The sequence below is a fragment of the Panthera tigris genome, chromosome C2, assembly GCF_018350195.1.
Source record: "Panthera tigris isolate Pti1 chromosome C2, P.tigris_Pti1_mat1.1, whole genome shotgun sequence".
NCBI classification, from domain to species: domain Eukaryota; kingdom Metazoa; phylum Chordata; class Mammalia; order Carnivora; family Felidae; genus Panthera; species Panthera tigris.
In genome coordinates this window covers 13,547,959-13,569,160 of record NC_056668.1, presented here as the reverse complement: position 1 = coordinate 13,569,160, position 21,202 = coordinate 13,547,959, and the positions used below count along the sequence as shown (strand labels likewise).

Genomic DNA, 21,202 nt, shown 5'->3' with positions numbered 1-21,202 from the left:
TGGCTCAGAGCCTGGAGCCTGTTTCCGATTCTGTGTCTCCCTCTCTCTCTGCCCCTCCCCCGTTCATGCTATGTCTCTCTCTGTCCCAAAAATAAATAAAAAACGTTGAAAAAAAATTAAAAAAAAAAAAAAAACTGCATCCTTAATACCAACAATGGCACGATACAAGATCAGAAGGGAAAAACAGGAACTTGAAATCAACGCTTTCACAGCCCTGAAGGTGCCAGGGATCAAGATCTCCATTCTCATGATACCCCAGTTCTCTGAACATCAGAGTCTCCTGCTTGATAAGGAACCTCCGTGCCGTCCGCCAGCTGCTGCCCAAGCAGAGGGGCCAGAAAGGACTTTGAGAAGTAATACAAATCAAGAGACATTTTACTGGGCACCGTGAAGAGAATTCACAGCTGTTTCCCCAACCGTGGCTTGTATGTTGGGTATACAACGTGGCTATCGTTGGGTAGATTTTATTTTATGGAGTACTTTCAGGTTTGTAGCAAAAGTGAGCAGGAAGTAGGGTTCTCCTGGGCCTCCTGCCCCTACACCCGTACAGCTGCCTCCATTATCAACAACCCCACCGAGTAGCACAGCTCTCATCCTCCGTGAACCTATACTGCTACGTGATCAACCCAAATCCATCATTTACGTCAGGGGTCACACTTGGTATCGTACATTCTGCGGGTTGTAACAAATGTATGATGACATTATATTCACCATTATAAAGACCACACAGAGTTGTTTCACTGCCCTTAAAATCCTGCGCTCAGCCTGTTCACCCCTTCCTCCCCTCCCCCAAGCTCCTGGCAACTACTGACTTTTATTGTCTCCATAGTTCTGCCTTTTCCAGCATGTCACAGTGTTGAACCAGACAGTATGTACTTTTTCTTTTTGTCTTTTTTTTTAGTTGGTTTATTTGAGAGAGAGAGAGAGAAAGCGAGAGAGACAGGGAGAGAGCGAATGGGGGAGGGGCAGAGAGAGAGAGAGAGAGAGAGAGAGAGAGAGAGAGAGAATCTTAAGCAGATTTCATGATGTCGGTGCAGAGCCCGACATGGGGCTCCATCCACGAACCGTGACATGAGATCATGACCTGAGCCGAGATCAAGAGTCAGATGCTTAACCGACTGAGCCATCCAAGTGTCCTCTTATATATTTTTTAGATTGTCCCTCTACACTTGGGGTTCTTCCACGGCTTTCATGGCTTGATAGTTCATTCTTTTTAGCGGTGAATAATATCCCGTTGTATAGATGACCATGGCTTACTTATCCACTCAGCTGCTCGAGGGCCTTCCGCCTACTAAACTGCTTCCACGTTTGGGCAGTTATGAATGCAGCGGCTATGGACAACCGTGTGCTGTAGGTTTCAGTGCAGATAGATGCTTGTAGGTTTCTACCAGCATTTTCGGAAGCAAAAAGATAACCGAGAGAAATGGAAAGGAAAACCCTAGTGAGATGAAGACAAAACATCTCCATACTTAGAAAGAGGAAAGTCCCTCTTTCTAAGAACCTTTTTTGAGACATTAAATCATCAGAGAAGTCTGGTTTCAGTTTTATACATACGTGCATCCATTCTGCACGCTATGCTTTCCTCAAGCACTTCAAATGGATTTATGAACTCTGAAATGTAAAATGTTTTGAATGTTTTCTTTTGTCCCTATCTTAAAAATCTGTCGGTGGGACTTTGCTGTCAATTCCATTACCCTCAGTCCATTTTTCTCAACTGGTGCCACTAGCCTGTGACTTCGGTTGAGAGACCCACCAGATCTGCCACATCCCTGCCTGAGTTCCATGAGCCTCTCACTGGGCATAGCACATGGCAGGTGCTAAGCAAATTGTTGGCTGGTAAATGCGTTTTCAACATTCAACCAAGATTATGACAAATTTTAAAACAAAAATTCATAGGGGTGCCTGGGTGGCTCAGTCGAAGCATCTGACTTCGGCTCAAGTCATAACCTTGCGGTTCATGAGTTCAAGCCCGGCATCAGACTCTGCTGACAGCTCGGAGCCTGGAGCCTGCTTCAGATTCTGTGTCTCCCTCTCTCTCTGCCCCTCCCCAACTCGCTCTCTCTCTCTCTCTCTCTCTCTCAAAAATAAATATTAAAAAATTTTAAAACAAAAATTCACAGAAGTCCCTAGACACAGATCTAGAAATTAATTAGTAACGTAAGCATTCATTCAACCAATTCCATCAAAATCCCATTATAATTATTAAACAAAAGGCATAAGAAATGTGGGGATCTCAAGTCAGATAGATCCATGTAATGGAAAAGGGGAGCCAGCCCATCACATGAAAACATAGACCACAGGCCATTAGACCAAAACTCCTCAAGGCATCTCTCAGGATGAAATGTGGTAAAATATGATGCCCAGGAACTCGAACATATTTTAAGATAAGATATCAGATATCAGAAGGAACCATTTTCTCAATGATTTCTTAAATCAAAATTCATTCTCAACATTTCTGAAATCGAAATGCGTTCCTACTACCCAAGACCCCACATTGCCTTACTACTCAGGATCGGGAATCCCCAACTGTGCCACACCAGCTTTAAAAACTCAAATCACAGGGCATGTTAGCAGGCCTTCCATTTTCCATTTGTAAACGTAGACATTTACAAAATGTCTCCTGAAGGCTGACATTTCGCAGATGAATTTCCCCACATCCTGTATTTACCACATTCAAAGTATTCCTGGGCATTCCCACCCACTCCCATTTGTGAGTTAAAAAGGGAACTGGAGAGGAGGCCAGATGGATAAATAGACAGGGGTCACCTGAACCAAGGTTCTCACTTGCCGGATTGCCATCTGATTTCAAATTATAGAAATAAGAGGCAGGCAATCGGAGTTTAAATGCCAACTTGATGTGCTCTTGACAAGATGGAAATATTTAACATTCAGATCCGCTTTGTGCGTTCTTTTCACTCTACAGTCCCAATGAAAAAGTAATCCACATAGAATGTAGCCACCGCTGGGAAAAAGCAAGTATACACTCCTATGTTCCTTTACGCAGCTAGCAACAAAATGGTGTGTTTTCTCATTTTGTTTAATTTCTCTACTGCTGAAAATTACTTCCAGATTTTGTCTCTTCTTTAGTTTCCATTTTCGTCCTACATGAAAACCCATTCTTGGAGTGAAAAGGAAAGAGAGAGAAAGAAAACACAACCAGAGGGTGACACAATGTTTTAAGTATAACACCAAAAATATAAAACGCAGCCACAGCATCTGGGTCTAAAACAACACATTTAAATAAATAATGTAGTAATACCAGGTTAAAAAGTTGAGTCTTGATACATAATATCCTTATTCCAGGCTCTATCATACAGGAAGAGACTTCCCTACATCACAAGGACCCTGACCACATAATTCACTGCCCCAACAGCGGACTCTCCTAATGTCCAAGAGTTAGGAAGGGCACATCAAAAAAAACAAAAAAAAAACAAAAACAAAAAAACTCAGGTCCCTGGACTTCTACCCTGGTGCCCTCCTCTGCCTTCCATTTTCTTCCATAAACATTAACTGGCAAATAATAACCATTTTGTTTAAATACAAATGACTGCATTTACCTCTCTCACCTAATTAAAAAACAAACAAACAAACAAACAAACAAAACCACAACCAAAGAAATGGCCCTTCACCGAAAGAGAAAACGCGCTGCGCCCTCGCAAGAGACAACTTCCAGCAGTGTCAACACTGACACTGGAACCACCCAGAGAAAACCTTCAAACCACCACCAAGGAACTGAGTAATAAAACTCCCACACTCATATTCATGCTATTTATATGATAATTAAAATCACCCTCCAAGGACCTAAAAAAAAAGTCCGCTGGTTACTCATGACTAAATGGCCCATCAGGCACCCGCACAAACTAGATTTCTCTAAACGCGGAAAAAAACAGAACAGCCAGATGGGAGCCACACTCGTGGAGAGCACCGCATAACGTATGGATTTGTCCAATCACGCTGTGCTGTTCACGTGAGACTAATGCAACGCAGGGAATTAAAATAAAAAACAGTGTTTAAATTTCAGATTAAAAGAAGAAAGTGGAACAGAAAAACTAAGCCCTCACGTGGGATGTCTGTCCCTGATTTCTTAAAAAGAAAGAAATACTATGGGTGCACCGACAGTTCCAGCAACAGAGGAAGATGAGAAATGGAAAGGGCCACAGAGGCACGGGGTAGTCAGGAGGGCCGACCGCCCATATGCTGGCTGCATCATCTCTTACCGCTCTCTGCCTCAGTTTCTTCAGCTGTGAAACTGAGATGCTAATAGCTCAGTGGGTTATTGGGTTATTAACGCGGTTAATACACGTTAAGCATTTAAAACTGTGCCAGGCAGAGAGTGAGCTCTTAATAAGCAACAGAAATCAGGAATATCATTAATAGCTTTCCCGATCGTTCCACCATTCTACCGCGGAATGGCTAACGTCCCGACCCTTCCAAAACACCAAACTTCTCGATGATGGCTCTCAGGTGGCTCCCTATGAACTTTCCCACGGCGTTATCATTTCTCCCCTTCTACACTGTAAGTTCCTTGAGGGGGTGCGAGCTGTGTGTCACACGTCACTGACCCCTCCACAGACACCTCCAAGGATGATACCCAGGGCCACCCAACGAGTGACTTGAAGAAATGAAGAAATCAACGAACTACCTTCCCGCCTCCCAATCAACATGAAGCCCAGACACTGGATGTCACTGCGTTAACTTGAATACATTACCACCTTACTTCGGTTTGTTGCGACGTCTGTAAATGCATTAGAGAAATAAAGAGCAACGGTTATTATTACCCAGAGGCTAGAGTAGGAAAAGCTTTCAATCAACCCTTGTGGCTTTTGGCTTTTCCACCGTGACTGAACTCCATGCTTGCTTTGCATGTAGGCGACCGTAATTACCTCCGATGTTCCCTCTAAAGCTAAAACCACCAAAAACCCGCTCGAGTGTCGCATGCTGTCAACTCTGGATGTTTCTTTCAGGCACAGTTGGGCTGCCTCACGCACTCCCTGTCTGGGGGTTCTTCATTACCATCCTTCCTATTTCCACCGAAGCTTTCGGTCCCCATTATGCAGACTGATGCTGCCTGACCTCACGGATTCTCACTGAGAAGGGCCCCTATCTCAACTCTCCTGGGATTTCAGGTACTTTCACCGGAGCCTCCAGCAAAGCTAACCCAGCCCTCAGGAATGAATGCTCTTGCTAGCTCTGAAAGTAATTATCTGCAATCCCATCACTTTCCTCACCACCCCCACCCCCACCCCCAGACCATTCACATTCTCTCATAAGAAAACAGAACTCCAAAAGCATCAATTAGGAGCGGAGAGAAAAGGCTTTGCTCTGAGCCAACTGGCTTCCTCCCAAGCTAAACACACTTATGTAAACCTGACTCCATTAGTGCCCGGCCTGAGGACGTACCAGGGTCCCTAGCTTTCTGGACTGAAGCTTTTGTTTACCCACTCTCAGGTAGGTATTTCCCAGTCAGCTTCTCCTCCTGTGGAGACTGGATACAGCCACCCCTACCCCCCACCCAGGCAACCAAATGTGACATCAAAGGAGCCTCCCGAGTGACCATCTGTCCCTGCCATGCCAATGTTTATGCAATGTGGGCACAAGAGGCACAGAAGAGCCAAACGATCCAGGGTGTCCTGCTGCGTCAGGCCCAAGGCACCAACATCTCAGGCTCGATGTGCTGCAGGGTAAGACAGTGATGAGAAAGTCCTCAGTCTAGCTAGGGAGGGTCCTTCTTAAAAAGAAGGAAGAACTTTTAACTTTCCTGAGGGTGTTCAAAGAATGGTCTTGATTATGTTTCACCTGTGGATGGCTATCTAAAAATAAAGTCAGATCCCTAATATTACAGTTTTTCAAGTATTGGACACCCCACTCCCAAAAAGCCCCACCTAAACATGGTATTTCAGGCAATCCTGACTTTAGCAAATCACAAGAAGCGAAGTGCTAAGGGGAATTGGCTACGGTAGAAAAGGAAAAGGTCAGAAAAGAACCCAGGAGCCTCAGAATTCTAGCGTTAATAGGATCATGAGAATCATCATCCAAATACCTGTGTCTAATTAGAATGAAAGAGTCATGGTTTAGAAGTCAAACAAAAGACAGTTCAAATCCAGGGTCACCACAATATGTGGTTTTAGTGAGATCACATGGGTTCTGACTGGACTTGGAGAGGAGAATAGCACATGCCGGCATGGTCATGGGGATCAGTCATATACTCTGATAGAGAACACTTAGCAGGATGCCAGGCGCACACACATATACATAGCTTCTTTTCCTCTGTATCTTCAGTTCTGGACTGACCCTCTTTCCTGGACATAAAGGTAGAGGCAAACCCAAGAGGAGACAAAGTGTGTCTGAGTCAGCCAAGGAGGGGAGGTCACTGTGGACAGGTGGCAGCCATCAGCAAAATGCAATATATTGATGCTGGAAGACATCTTTGTTATGTTTCAAATGGGTGGGGTGAGGGGAGACACTTGACATGTTTCACCCATGATTCGCATGAAGTTTGTCAAACCACAACCCAAGAACTGGAAGAAAATCCACATTATTCATCACATAGATCTCCTTAAATTCCCATGGTGGGGGGGGGGGGGGGCGGGGAGGGGGGGAGCGGTGGTAGGGGATGGCTAGCCATTGTGCTTGAAGCCAAGGGATGAGACATCCACTCTGTGGTTCAACTTGGACAGCTGCAGTGTGAAAATGTGCACATGGGCTCACACAAAAATGGGCTAACAAATTTTAGATTTGTCCATTGCTTGTTTTTTTTTTCAATTTTGTTCTCTGACCACATTATTTCACAGAACCTAGAAACAACCTTGGCATTTCTTTGGACAGCTCTGACTAGGTTCTGATTAATCCCCAAAGAGTCAAGTCGCCAAATACTTACCCTGTGGTTCAGGGCACGCAATGGTAGCTCTCCAGGATTTACAATCATGCTGGGGTGGGGTGGGGGAGAAGATACACAGCAGTCCCCCCGTCATCTGCAGAAGATACATTCTGAGACCCCCAGTGGATGTCTGAAACCGCAGACAGTACCAAAGCCTATATACACAATGGCTTTTCCTAACTACATGTACCTAAGATAAAGCTTGATTTATAAATTAGGCATAGTAAGAGATTAACAATTAACTAATAAGAAAACAGAACAACTAAAAACTATACTGTAATTTACAAAGTTATGTGAATGTGGTCTCTCAAAATATCTTAACTGTGCTATACTCAGCCTTCTGCTTGTGTTGATAGAAGATGATAAAATTCCCACATGATGAGATGAAGTGAGGTGATGATGCAGACACAGTGACGTAGTGTTAGGCTACTGCTGACCTTTTATTTTTTTAAGTAGGCTTCACATCCAGCAAGGAGCCTGGTGCAGAACTTGAACTCACGACGCTGAGATCAAGGCCTGAGCTGAGACCGAGACTTGGAAACGCCTAACCGACTAAGCCACCGAGGCGCCCCTACTACGGGACCTGCGGACGGCAAGTCAGAAGGAGGATCACCTGATTGTGGACGATGGCTGACCATGGACCAGGGGGAAGTGAAACCACAGATAAGGGGAAACTGCTATACGAATAGTACTCGTTCCGACAGGGGAAAATGACAGCAGGTTGGGCCAGACCACAGAAGCAGCAAGGAGGAAGGAGGTTGGGGTAGATGCTGAAAGAGAGCTGGGAGAAGGCCATGTTAGGGGGCAAGTGAGTGGACAAATGCCCAGAGACAGGACTCAGGTAGGGCTGACTGGGGGAACAGCCTGCGGACAGCGAGACAGTCAGTCACTCATTAAGCAGGTCATTACGGAACACCCCACGGCAGCCCCTCTAAGCCACGCTGAGGCAAATGTACAGAAAAGGGAGGGCACGCAGTCCCGCCTTGCAGAAACACAGGAACATTCTGGCTAAGAGCAGAGATCCTGGAGTCAGGTGACTGGGGCTCCAATTGCTAGCTAGCTCCCCACTTTCTACCTCTGTTGCTTTAAACAAGTTACTGAAGCCAGAGTTAGAACTCCTGTCTAAGTTATTTATTAGGAAGCATTTGTACAGAAAACAAGTTGGGGAGCAGGAAAAGGGGGAAACAGGACAAAGGAAACCTCAGAGTTGTCCTAAAATCTGCGTGCCCCGCCCCCATGGTCAGTCCTGCCTAAGGACCGCCCTGGAAGTAGAGGAATTCCTTGGTCAAAGGGGGATCCACCCCCAAGGGCAGCCCCTCCAGCAAAGAAGGAGCCTCATGGGAGTGAAAGCACACGGCAGCGAACAAATATGCACGAAAGCTAAGTGAATCCGGGGCGCTGGGGCAAAGCACGGAAGGCAGGTGCCTCGAAGGGGCTCACCGTTGTTCTAATATTCTTGTAGTGTTATCATTTATATCAGTTTTTTTAGCCCTTGAAAAAGCCAAAGAACCCAATTATGATAATCCAGTGTGATGTACATGCTGCAAGGGAGGTCCCCAGGCTGCCTTGTACACGCGGAGAGCGGAGTGGGAAAGGCCGCCGGTCTGGTTCAAGAGCAACAGGTAAGACCGGAGGCACAAGTCACAGCAAGACCCGCAAAAGCAGGGCCTGCCGCGCCGGCTGGGAAACTATAAAAACTGTGGGCATCAGAATGCAAAAGCGTGCAGCCGCTGTGGAAAACAGTAGGGAGGCTTCTCAAAAAACTTAAAAATAGCACTACCATATGATCCACGAGCCCACTCATGGGTATTTTTCATCGGGAAGAAACGAAAGCAGATCTCAAAGAGATACGAGCACTCCCGTGTTCACTGCAGCACGATTCACAACAGCGGAAATGTAAAAACCACCTAAATGTCCAGCAACGGATGAATGGGGGGCAAAAAAAAAATGCAGTGGGTACGGGCGCAATGGAATATTAGTCAGCCTTTAAGAAGAAGGAAGTCTTGGGGCGCCTGGGTGGCGCAGTCGGTTAAGCGTCCGACTTCAGCCAGGTCACGATCTCGCGGTCCGTGAGTTCGAGCCCCGCGTCAGGCTCTGGGCTGATGGCTCGGAGCCTGGAGCCTGTTTCCGATTCTGTGTCTCCCTCTCTCTCTGCCCCTCCCCCATTCATGCTCTGTCTCTCTCTGTCCCAAAAATAAATAAAAAATGTTGAAAAAAAAAATTAAAAAAAAAAAAAAGAAGAAGGAAGTCTTGCAGTATTGCAGCAACGTGGATGAACCCGGAGAACATGATGCCATGTGAAATAAGCTGGTCACAGAAAGACAAATGCCACATGATTCCACGTACATGGGGGCATCTGAAATAGTCTAACTCATGGAAGCAGAATGGTGCTTGCCTGGAGCCGGAGGGAGGGGGGAAGTGGGAAGGCGCTAATCATCGGAGACGTTATTTCAGTGATGCCAGATGAAAACGTTCTGGAGATCCACCGTGAAAGACTGTGCCGATAGTGAATTACACTGTATTGTACATTTAAAAATCTGTTAAGAGGGTTGGTCTCAGGCTAACTGGGTTGGTTTCAGGCTAACTGCTCTTACTACACTCAGATCAAAAGAAAAGCAACAACACGGTGGGGATCGTGCCTCAGGAAGCATCTGCGATTCCTCCTCTCCCCCGAGCGGGTAGTCCCATATTATTGTTCAAACTCTGAATCGGCCAGCATACGATCAAAACGTGATAAAGGGTGAATAGTGCGGCGTTGTTACCCAACATCCAGGCTTGGGTGGGTTTGTTCATGGGGAGGAAGGCAAACACAAAAAGAATAATTGCAACTCTGTGTAGTCATAAAGCCCCTTGTGGTCTAATTCATTCCCTCCCCCCACCCCCAGGAAGTACAGGAGGACTGACATGGCCCTGTCCCCGCTTGGCAGAAGGGAAAGTGAGGGAGGAAGGTGTCTGCGGCATTATTTCTCTGCTCAGAGTGTCTGTAAGGTTGTAGATTTACGGCTTGACCCTTTCAGTGGAAGCTCTATCAAAAGTAACATGATCTCATGGCCACAGCCCCAGAAAAAGCCCATGCTGATACCAAGTTTCCCCTGTTGCACTCCAAAATAATTCCTTCTTCTCCTTTCCTGGTATCACAAGGGCAGGCAAAACTGATGCCAGGAAGACAAAGGTCGGAAGACTACTCCGTGAGGTCTTTGAAACAATATAATCTGAGAATCAGGGGGAATCTTCTTCCTCATGACTCAAAGCATAAAGAATCAATGCTAATCGGTGGTCACTCACAAGGGGCAGACCCAGCCCGTGGGGTCCCTGACATGGGTTGTACCACTGTGCCCTCTTCATCAAGCCCAAAACATTGGCTTGTCCGTGGAATGATCCAACAATGGGACCCTACACATCCAATGGTTCCCAGGAAATCAATTTCAAAGCCTCAAATTGTGAATGAGGAGAATCAGCAACCCCTCTTTCCACAAAACAGCAGTCACAAATAACGAACCTCCTACTGTCCCAGGACAGGAGGATTTGGCCAGGGTCCTAAAACAATAAGGACTTTAAAAGCTTGAATCCTCAGGCACTTGGGTAGCTAAGTCAGTTGAGCATCTGACTCTTGATTTCGGCTCAGGTCATGATCCCACGGTTCATGAGATTGAGCCCTACATCGGGCTCTGCACTGACAGTGAAGAGCCTGCTTGGGATTCTCTTTCTCCTTCTCTGTCTCTGCCTCTCCCCTGCTTGCGCTCGCTCTCTCTCTCTCTCTCTCTCTCTCCCCCCCTCTCAAAATAAATAAATAAACTTTAAAAAATAAATAAATAAAAACTTGAATGTTCATTTCCCAACCTTCTGCAAATGCCTCACCCCATCCCAAAGAGAAGAGGCTTCTCTCAAGATCCCCATATGTGCCATCCAAAGAGGCCGATCACTTCCTAGATAAGAGACTAGGACTCAGAATATCACACCACAGGGTACCAACCCTCCTCTCCTCCTGGCTTTCAGGTCTAGATATGTGGGCCTCAGTTCACACCAGTTCTACCTACAAGAGCGGACACAGGAAAATAATGGGTTTTATGCTCATTTGTTATGTACTTCTAGAGAATGCAGTATCACCCTGAGACAGTAACAAGAGAACACAGGAAAAGTACCAGGTATGTTGTAGATGCTCAGTAAATTAGTATTTAGTATTAGTATTTTAATAATCAAAGAAGTATTTACCAGGCCCTTATTCGACCATGGCTTTGGAGAAAGCACTTTGGCCATAGTTATCCTTGCCCACCAAAATCTCTGGATTTACAGAAGTAAATTTACAGAGATCTCAAACACTGGAGCATACATTTCCAAGGTATTGCATGAGGCTCCATGCTTCAGTACAAGATCTCACAAACCCACTCCTAACCAAACTTTCCAAAAGTGATGATCTCTCCCCCAAAAGTTTTACCAGGGAATACCATGCTGACACTTGTTTTCAAGCAACAGCATCAAAATAAACCAGAGGCGTCATGTTGCAAAACACTCATGAAGACTATCCGCCTCCTTGTCCCCTACTCTCATAAAAACACCAACCAATACAAATAACAGCACAGTTACTCAGCACACTGGGTCACAGCTGACGGGCCAGATCAAAGGCAGCTAGTCAATCTGTTGTTGAGGCCGATTCACCACAAAACACGTAAGCCAAGACTCACTCCTCGAGCAGAGCACTGAATGATGTTGGCATGGCACTGGTAAGCCTTTTCCCAGCTGACGACCCCTTCCCTTCCCCAGTCCAGCCCCTTGCATTATTAGACACCTGAAGAAACACTAACTGATTATGCCATATATTCCCTGGGACATTCTTCAATTGACAAACCCCAAGAAGAGCAAACAGCTGCAGGGTTGGATCACTTCAAGAATGCCATATTCCTTTGTGGAGGAATATTACCCAGCCAACTTCCTCACCCTATGCCTCTCACTTCCTTTCTTGGTTATGAGGTCAGCCATAGCATTAAACAATCCACACTTCCCACCCCCCCCCCCACACACACCCCCAAAGTACCAAGGAACTTTAAGCTCTGGAAAAAACACTCTCAGAAAATGCTATAGCAATAAAACCCTGATATGGTTATCCTCAGCCCCATCTGCCTCCTGGTTTACATTCCCACCAATGGTGCATGAGGGTTCCCTTTTCTCCACAGCCGAACCTTGTTATTTCTTGTCTTTCTGGTAGAGAGCTGGTATCTCGTAGTGGTTTTGCTTTGCATTTCCCTGATGATTAGTGACATCGAGCATCTCTTCTAGAGTAACTGGAGTTCTGGAACAACTACATTTTACCAATTTCCCTTCGGAAAAGCGACCCCACTAACTTACAGCCCCGTCTCTGCCAAGTTTGAGCTGAGTACTCATTTCATTTCTACGGAAGGGAAAGGAGGCTGGGAGGCTGGGAGGCAGGGAGGGAGGGAGGAAATAACAGAGCAGTGAGACTCTCAAGGAAGTGAGATAAACTGAAGACAAAAATAATAATCCCAGGAAGGTAAGGTAAAAATTGGGGTGGAAGGGGTGCCGAGGTGGCTCTGTCGGTTGAGCGTCTTGAGTTCAGCTCAGGTCATGATCTCAGGGTTTGTGAGTTTGAGCCCCACATTGGACTTGCTGCGGACAGCATGGAGCCTGCTTTGGATCCTCTGTCCACCTCTCTCTCTCTGTCCCTCCCCGGCTTGCTCGCGCTCTCTCTCTCTCTCTCAAAAATAAATAAACATTAAAAAAAAAAAATTGAAGGGTCGCCTGGGTGGCTCCATCGGTTAAATGTCCGATTTCGGCTCAGGTTATGATCTCATGGTTCCTGAGTTCAAGCTCCACGTTGGGCTCTGTGCTGACAGCTCAGAGCCTGGAGCCTGCTTCAGATTCTGTGTCTCCCTCTCTCTCTGCGTCTCCCCAACTCACACTGTCTCTCTCTCTCTCTCAAAAATAAATAAACATTAAAGAAATAATAAAATAAAGTTAGATTTTTAAAACATTTAATTCAAAAACTTGGAGTGGAAAAATATACAGCCAGTATGCCACCAATCAACTAGGATAATAAGACGAAAATACTAAAAACATGGAAAGGGACCTTGGTAGCCCATCTGCCCCAAATATGGAGAGAACAGATGGGAGAAGTGGCTTTGTTTCATTCTGTTGCAATAACCTTTCACACTTCTGGAAGGCAGGCACCCAGGGAAGCTGTGAGGTTGCAAGTACAACCAGAAAGGGCAGGAGGCGAAAACACGCAACGCACTGCACCCCATTAAGTGCCCGCTTTGTTGCAAATCACAAGCCAGGTGCCTTACAGGAGTACTCAGAAATCTCACAACAGCCCCCTGAGCAATTTTCATTATTTCCATCTCACAGGAAGGGAAATGTAAGCTCAGAGGGGTTAGGCAACTTTCTGGAAGTCGGCAGAGCAAGAATTCAGATCCACGGGCACCTGACTGGCTCGGTGGGTAGAGCACGTGGCTCTCGATCTCAGGGTCGTGAGTTTGAGCCCCACACTGGATGTAGGGATTACTTAAATAAATAAACTTAAAAGAAAAAAGACTTCAGATCCAGGTCTTTCTGGCTCTAATGTTCTCGTTCTTACACGGTCACAAACTCAGAAAGATTTTCCGAGAAAAACGTTAAAATGCCAAGACTCATGTATTAAATATGAACCAAAATGAAACTTTCTTGGTCATTACAGCAAATTTCCTCTGCCCTAGTACAAAATAAATCTGTATTGTCAAGTAGGTTGAAGGGTACCTACAATTCACATTAAATTACCAGCAAGTCATATGTAAATTCTAGCTAGAAGTTTCCAAAACAATTTCACAGGGTGTGCCCCAGTGAATGTACAAAACCATCTTAGAACAATTTGATGCACTGGGTAGGATTCTCAAGAACACCAGGTATGGTTTAATAAAACCGAGAAACATTATTTCAGAGACACATAAAAATGAATACAGAATGTCTGCCTCCTTACAGCCAGGAGACTCAGTTACTTAGTTTTAAAGGCTCTTAACATCTTTTTTGACAGTGTTCCACAGCACAGAATTTTTTAAATGCATGTAAACTTAAGAAAGGAGGCAGTGTTTATGTTTCATTTCAAATACAAACAAAACCCAAAGTTGGTTCTTTCAAATGCCAGTAAAATTGATAATACATTAGCAAGACTGACCAAGAAGAAGAAAAGCACAAATAACCAATGCCAGGAATGACAAAGGAAAACATTTCTACAGATGCCATAGAGTCTTTTAAAATATTATAAAAGGATATTATGTACAACTTTCTACCAATAAATGTTAATATTTACGTGAAATAGAAAAAATCATATAAAAGACTATCTAGTTACTAAAACAAGATAATCTTAATGGCCCTATTTCTATTAAACAAATTGAACCTGCCACTTCAAACACACACACACACACACACACACACACACACACACACACACACACAAACAATCAGAGCCAAACCTCTTATTTATGGGAGAGGTAAGAGGACCTTGAGGAAAAAAATAATGATACAGAAATTGTAACATTCTCTCACACCTACCTACACCTACCAATTCATATAGGAGAAGTAATCCAATTTCAAATGTCTACACGAAACAGTCCCATGTGATCTCTAAATACCTTTATGAATAATATACTCCCTTTCTCTGGCTGAGGATTATTGTTCCATTAAACTCCATGTGAACAAGGGTCTATTAGTTAGTTTCACCAGCACTATCACGAGATCCAATTTGGTTGTCTTTCCTGTTGAGTGAGTTGCTACAGACTTCTTAGGGGTGGAGGAAGCAGGCCACACAACTTCACGCGAGCATCAAGTTCCCATCTCCATGCCATGCTCTTTCTTGAGCCCTCAAGGAACACAGGGCTCTAACGGTTGTGACAGCCTGGACCATGCAACCTGTTGGCCTTTCCCAGGACGTGTCTACTTTGCTTTAAAAGTCATTTCATTTCGGGGGCACCTGGGTGGCTCAGTCGGTTAAGTGGCGACTTCCATTCAGGTCATGATCTCCTGGTCCGCGAGTTCAAGCCCCGCGTCGGGCTCTGTGCTGATAGCTAGGGGCCTGGAGCCTGCTTCTGTTTCTGTGTCTCCCTCTCTCTCTGCCCACTCCCCATTCGCACTCTGTCTCTCTCTGCCTTTCAAAAATGAATAAATGTTAAAAAAAAAAAAATTTTTTTTTTTTAAAGTCATTTCATTTTACTTCTGTATCATTAACTTCAGGGAAGCTGAAGGTGGAAGTAAACTAAGTAAAACTGTGGCCACAGCAACCCGGCCCCTGACCCCAAAGTTCAAATGGAAGGTGCCAAGAGAATGCCAGGCTGCCCCACTGTCGGATCAGGAAGATGATAAAATCAACTATTGATATCCTCCTAATTGCACCCACCCCAGATCGGGGAGAAACACTTGTAAAATGAAATTTGGTTTTCTATGAGCATAATGACAGCCACACATTTCTTCCCTTCTGTGAAGGTGGCCTAAAAATAAGATGATTCTCTAAGAATTCATAGGAAGGATTAGTTTAAACTACACACACACACACACACACACACACACACACACACACACAGCTCCCACTGCCCTGCACCAACCTGTTGATCAGATATGAAACAGGTGAATTGGGTAAGTTAGCCCAAAAGCTTCCATCGGACCCTCATGCGGAAGCAAAACCACAAAGCTCTAAAAGGGGCTCCAAAATAAAATCTAAAGAATGTTTACAAGAAACTTTACCTTTGGCCCACTTTATCATTTGCTGCAACATATATTAAGTGTCGCTTGCAATGATCCCAACCAGGGTGCCAGCCTCCACCCAAACTTCCTCTCCCCACCCCGCCCAAATCTGACTTAGGCAATCAACCTGGAGAGAAAGCAGCTGCCATAGAAAAACTCATACTTTTCAAAAAAATTTTCTGGATACACAAATGACACCTCAACGGCTAGAAGTCTTGAGCTGAACTAAATCAGACACAAAATTAATGAGAACCCCAAGACTTTGGATGCCTCCCTAAAGAGTTCCCACACTGACCCGGGGGGCCTGTCGGGCGCCCCAGCTTCAGAACATTCCTTCAGAAATACTGAATCCCAATGGATTCATTGTCAAAGGCACTGACCTGGCATTACAGAATGGGCAGCCAGACAGCGGGGACAGTTGGGAAAGAACGCACCTCTGGTGGGTAACCTGATCCCCCGGCCTCCCTTCCTCCCGCCCTTCCCCATAGGATCCCTGGGTACCAAAGGCAAAGGGGTAAAAGTGAAGGGCTCACAAAGCCCCCATCCTCTCTTTACCCTGGAGCCGGGACCCACACAGGCAGTGTCCCCCCCCCCCTCCCCCCAGGGATCCCGGCGCAGCGTGGAGACGCTGCTCGCCGATTCCGTGGGGCTCGGGGCTCCGGGCTCCGGGCGCACAGGTCCCCTCAACGCCGCCGCCGAGCTCAGGACCCCATCGGCCTCTGCTTGTCCACAGCCGCCTCGGCTGCTTGCCCCTCGCCATCCGACACAAAGAAATTCGCCGGTGGAAAGAATGGGCTTGAAATTAACGCTCACCACTGCTCGGCAAGGCGCGCATGCTTCCCCGTCTTGCTTCACGTCTCCAAACTTCCAGTAACAGAAATGAGGAAGCAGCAGCCTTCCCCGGCTTCTGGCAGAGGGAGTGGGCGTAACTTGTGAAGTTTCGTGCTGTGATGAATCTGGTCATTTGGGTGTGTTGGAGAGGGTTTGTCGCTCCTCCCCACCCACCGTCCCCTCCCTCCTCTCCACCTCCCTCCTCTCCACCTCCTTCCCCAATTTAATTCTCCCCTCCATGTTCCCCAGACCAAGAGCCCAGACGGGCTGTCACTCAGGGTCGCGGCTCTGGGCTCCTCACAACCTTAGGGGAAGAGATTTATTCGTAACAGATCTTAACCACTTCACAGATGAACCTGGGCACCCTGCAGACAGCATAAGTTCCTGTCACATTTATTTCGCACATGGCAAGAAGGCAGTGCCTCTTTCTGGATTTGAAAGGCTAGAAATCTTAAATAATTGCACCGTGCTCCCCACCCCAGCACAGGCAGGAATGTGGATAGGTTAGTCAGTGGAGGCCTAATTCCTAAACATCTATTGAAAAAGAGTGGGGGACAGAAAGGCAAAATAAAACACTTACAACTGCCCCTGTTTCCCTGAAAACTTACTACAAATTATTTCAGGCATACGAAAATATATCTGAAAATAAAATAATGAGCCCCCAAGTACCTATCATGTAGCACAAAAAATTAAAATTACCAACATAGTTAGAGCCATCTGTAAACTCCTCCCTGAAAGACATCCCACTTTCCCTCCCCCTAGAAAAATGACTGCCATAAATTTGGTTTCCCACCAGCAATATTTATACCACAGTTCCTGAGCACTCTAAGTGATACGCGCTAACTTAAAAGTCCACCCAAAAGCAGTCCAATGATCAACCCTTTGCTAGGCCTGACCTCGGTTCTGAAACAGAAGTTTCATGGAATAAAACTAAAAATGACCGCACACATTAAATGAAGCCTCAGGTGGCTGGTTAAAGACAATGAAAGGAATCACATACAAGAAAATAGGAGATCTAGAATGACAAGTGGAGGCCATATCTGTAACAGGTGAAGCATTCATGGATGAAATTGATAGATTAATAGAGCATTATCATTTTACAAGGTTAATAGCTGTGTCAAAGCCAAGAATACTGACCCAGGCTGCAAGGGGCATCCCTCAAAGACCCAGGCTACAGAAATAAAAAAACATTCATTAAAGAAGTCCTAATCACTCAAACGCCGGCCAGGGCTATAGGTTGGGAATGACATTCAGAGAAGGGAACTTTCGAGGTAATAATGATAAAAATCAAAAGAATGTAAACCAGGATACATCAAAATTGACTCATATATATATGAACATGAAGAAGGAGATACCTAGTTCATCCTTATATTCCCCTATATAGATGGCATAAGAAGCTGGCATAAGTAGGAAAGTTAATAACTATTTGTTCCATGAATGAAGTAAATAAACAAAAGAACGCCCATGAAGAATCATGAAAGAACAAAATGAACAGAGGGGGTGCTTGGAATCAGCACTGGTCCTTTGCTGGGAAAATCAGTGGACTTTGCCCCCGTGGGAACACTCCACAACAGTGGGGACAATTTTTGGTTGCGACACCTTGGGGGAGCTACTGGCATCTAGCAGACAGAAGACAAGGATGCTGTACAGGAAAGCCTCCCACGACAAAGAATTATCCAGCCCCAAATGCCAATACTGTTGGCTACTGAGAAGCCCTGGGAGACAGATTTCACCATCAACAGTCACTGAATTTATTCATTCCATATATGATCATCAACATTATGATGAGACTCTCCAGGGACTTATAAGAATATAGAATAGCATTTCTTCTCCTTTTCCACTGGGCAGCATTTGAGGGCTGGACCATCTGCGTGGGACCAGAAGACGGTGGGCATGGGAGTCAGAAGCAGTAAAGCATTCAGGGATACGGAACACAGCTGGAGGCCCAGGCACTCACTAAGTTAAGGACCTGTGTCAAATGTGGATGGAAATAATCATGGGGGTGGGGAGGAAGATGACGTCAGGCTTGGGTATCAGCTTTAGAATCACAGAGAGCACATCTGGGGGGAGGAGGCATGATACCTTGCTGAAAGAGATATGAAAGATACACAGACAAAGCAGGCTTATCACAGTCACCAGCCATTTCTCCACTGACAATCTTTAGCTGGAGACGCTCCATTGAGAACAGGAAGGATGTTTAATCTCATTACAGCTTATCGAAAAGAAAGTTACAAATCCGCTTACAGGAAAAAGAATACAAGCACCACCACTGTCTACCAGTTAGGGTGAAGGATCTACAAAGTGAAGATATCTTTTCTACAGGTTTTCTGGTCTCATCATTACCAAAGAAGTGTTTCCTTTAACTCTAGAATGCTATATACGCTTTTTTTTTCCTTCTTTCTTGTATTATTTTTTAAGTTTACTTATTTATTTTGAGAGAGAAAGCACAAGTGGGGAAAAGGGGGAGAGAGAGAGAGACAGAGAGAGACAGAGACAGAGAGAGAATCCCAAGCAGGCTCCACACTCAGCACAAAGCCCAACGGGGCCAAACTCACAAACCATGAGATCGTGACCTGAGCCGAAACCAAGAGTCAGACGCTTAACCGATTGAGCCACCCAGGCGCCCCTCTGTCTGATATTACTTAATTTCTGCTTGGAGAGGGAGAAGAGCCTTGCCCTTGTTGCTCAGTGTTTCTCAAAAGGGGACACAGAACAGTGGGTTGGCTCCTCTGGAATCCCCTTGAAGCCTAACACACGGTATATATGTGATAAGTGCATGTTGCATAGAACTGAATCAGTCTTCACCTCATTGCCCATCTCTCAGGCCTAAAAGTAAAGACTCTCCTATAGTCACTTCTGGAGGAATCTTCAGGGCACCCTGGGTTCAAGAGTCTGAACTACCTGTGAGCACATATAAAACCTGCTGGTTTCAGGGCGCCTAGGTGGCTCAGTGGGTTGAGTGTCCGACTTCAGCTCAGGTCATGATCTCGGGGTTTGTGAGTTCGAGCCCCACATCGGGCTTGCTGCTGTCAGCACGGAACCTGCTTTGGATCCTCTGTCCCCCTCTCTCTCTCTGCCCCTCCCCGGCTTGTAGTCTCTCTCTCTCTCAAAAATGAACATTAAAAAAAAAAAAAAAAATTGGAGGGGCACCTGGGGTTAATCGCCCAACTTCGGCTCAGGTTATGATATCATGGTTCATGAGTTCGAGCCCCACATTGGGCTCTCTGCTGACGGCTCAGAGCCTGGAGTCTGCTTCAGATTCTGTGTCTCCCTCTCTCTCTCTGCCCCTCTCCCGCTCATGATCTCTCAAAAATAAATAAACATTAAAAAAATAAATAAATAATTAAAAAATCCTGCTGATTTCATTCAGGGGCTGAGAGGTTGCACAAGACCCAACACAGGTGAAAGCCCACCAACATCAGAACCGAAGAGGTCCTCGGGCAGCGGCCGCCAGCCCCCGGCAGGGCTGCTCTTCGCATTAAAGGAAGGAAGGGTGCCAAGCAGTGGCCCTCTCCACACACCCCTGTACAAATGGGTGGTAAAGACACCCTATCCCTCATTATATTATCAGCTTCTTAACCTGCGGTTCTAAAAGCCACTGGTCTTGCTGCTTCTTTTTTTTTTTTCAACGTTTATTTATTTTTGAGAGACACAGAGAGACTCAGAGAGACGGAGTGCAAGTCAGGGAGGGGCTAAGGGAGAGGGAGACCCAGAATCCGAAGCAGGCTCCAGGCTCCGAGCTGTCAGCACACAGCCCGACACGGGACTGGAACGTACAAACCCCAAGATCGTGGCCTGAGCAGATGTCGAACACTCAACCGACCGAGCTGCCCAGGCGCCCCTGGTCTTGTTTCTGAAAACCAAGGAAAGGAGAAGGAAATGAAAATGTGAGCACGGTTACGAGTCCCACCAAAAGCAATGAACCTAATCATGAATGTACGGTGCTTCTGTTCCAAAGAAATGCAACCAGTAGAGGGAGCACAGTCAACTTTTGTTTTTAACAATTTCCCAAGATCAGGATAAACCTGGGGACAGTGTTAAGTGATAGAAGGCACAAAAATAATCAACCATTACCACAAATAAGAAGATTTATGTAAAACTGTTTTGAAAAACTGTAAGTCATGACACCCTTATGAGGCATTTGTACTGTTCATGGATATTTACACAAGAGCCAGCTATACAGATATAAGAAGGTCATATAACAAATAAATAAATACACGTTGGACAACAACATTTGGTAGGTGGGGGAGGAAACTCACAAAGGGCCAAACATCTCTCTTTCCCTTTGTCAGCTGAATTTACGCCCAGAAGCAAAAAATGATGGAGGTTATTTAAGTTATTTTCTCCATAGATTTTAATTCAGTCTTTATCGTGCTGTTTTCTAAATCTGACCTCCCATAGCAGACTTTTAAAATTCCTTTCAAACTGTGTCCTCAATGACACAAATGCCTTCCTTTTTTTTTTAAATAAAAAAAATGTTTTTTTAATGTTTACTTGCTTTTTGAGAGAGACAGAGCGTGAGCGGGCGAGGGGCAGACAGAGAGAGAGCGACACAGAATCCGAAGCAGGCTCCAGGCTCTGAGCTGTCAGCACAGAGCCTGATGCGGGGCTCAAACTCATGAACCCTGAGATCATCACCTGAACCGAAGTCAGTTAACCGACTGAGCCACCCAGGCGCCCCCACAAATGCCCTCCTTAAGCAAGACTCTTCTGGATTTCTGTTCAAGGATCTTCAGAACCAACGTGATCAAACACCAGGGCAACTCAACC

General features: G+C 45.6%; 1 protein-coding gene across 3 annotated transcripts in view; it reads right to left on the bottom strand.

The window, feature by feature from the left end:
• The window catches only part of TIAM1 (TIAM Rac1 associated GEF 1), a 382,305-nt gene that overhangs the window by 187,448 nt on the left and 173,655 nt on the right, over positions 1-21,202 (bottom strand). The window contains exon 1 of one of the 3 annotated variants that reach the window (XM_015542057.2): positions 16,415-16,546. The exons of the other annotated variants lie outside the window; for them this stretch is intronic. The gene's annotated coding sequence lies outside the window, so the exon portion shown is untranslated. Of the gene's footprint in view, positions 1-16,414; positions 16,547-21,202 lie in introns of those variants that run through there. 3 annotated transcript variants of the gene reach the window in all.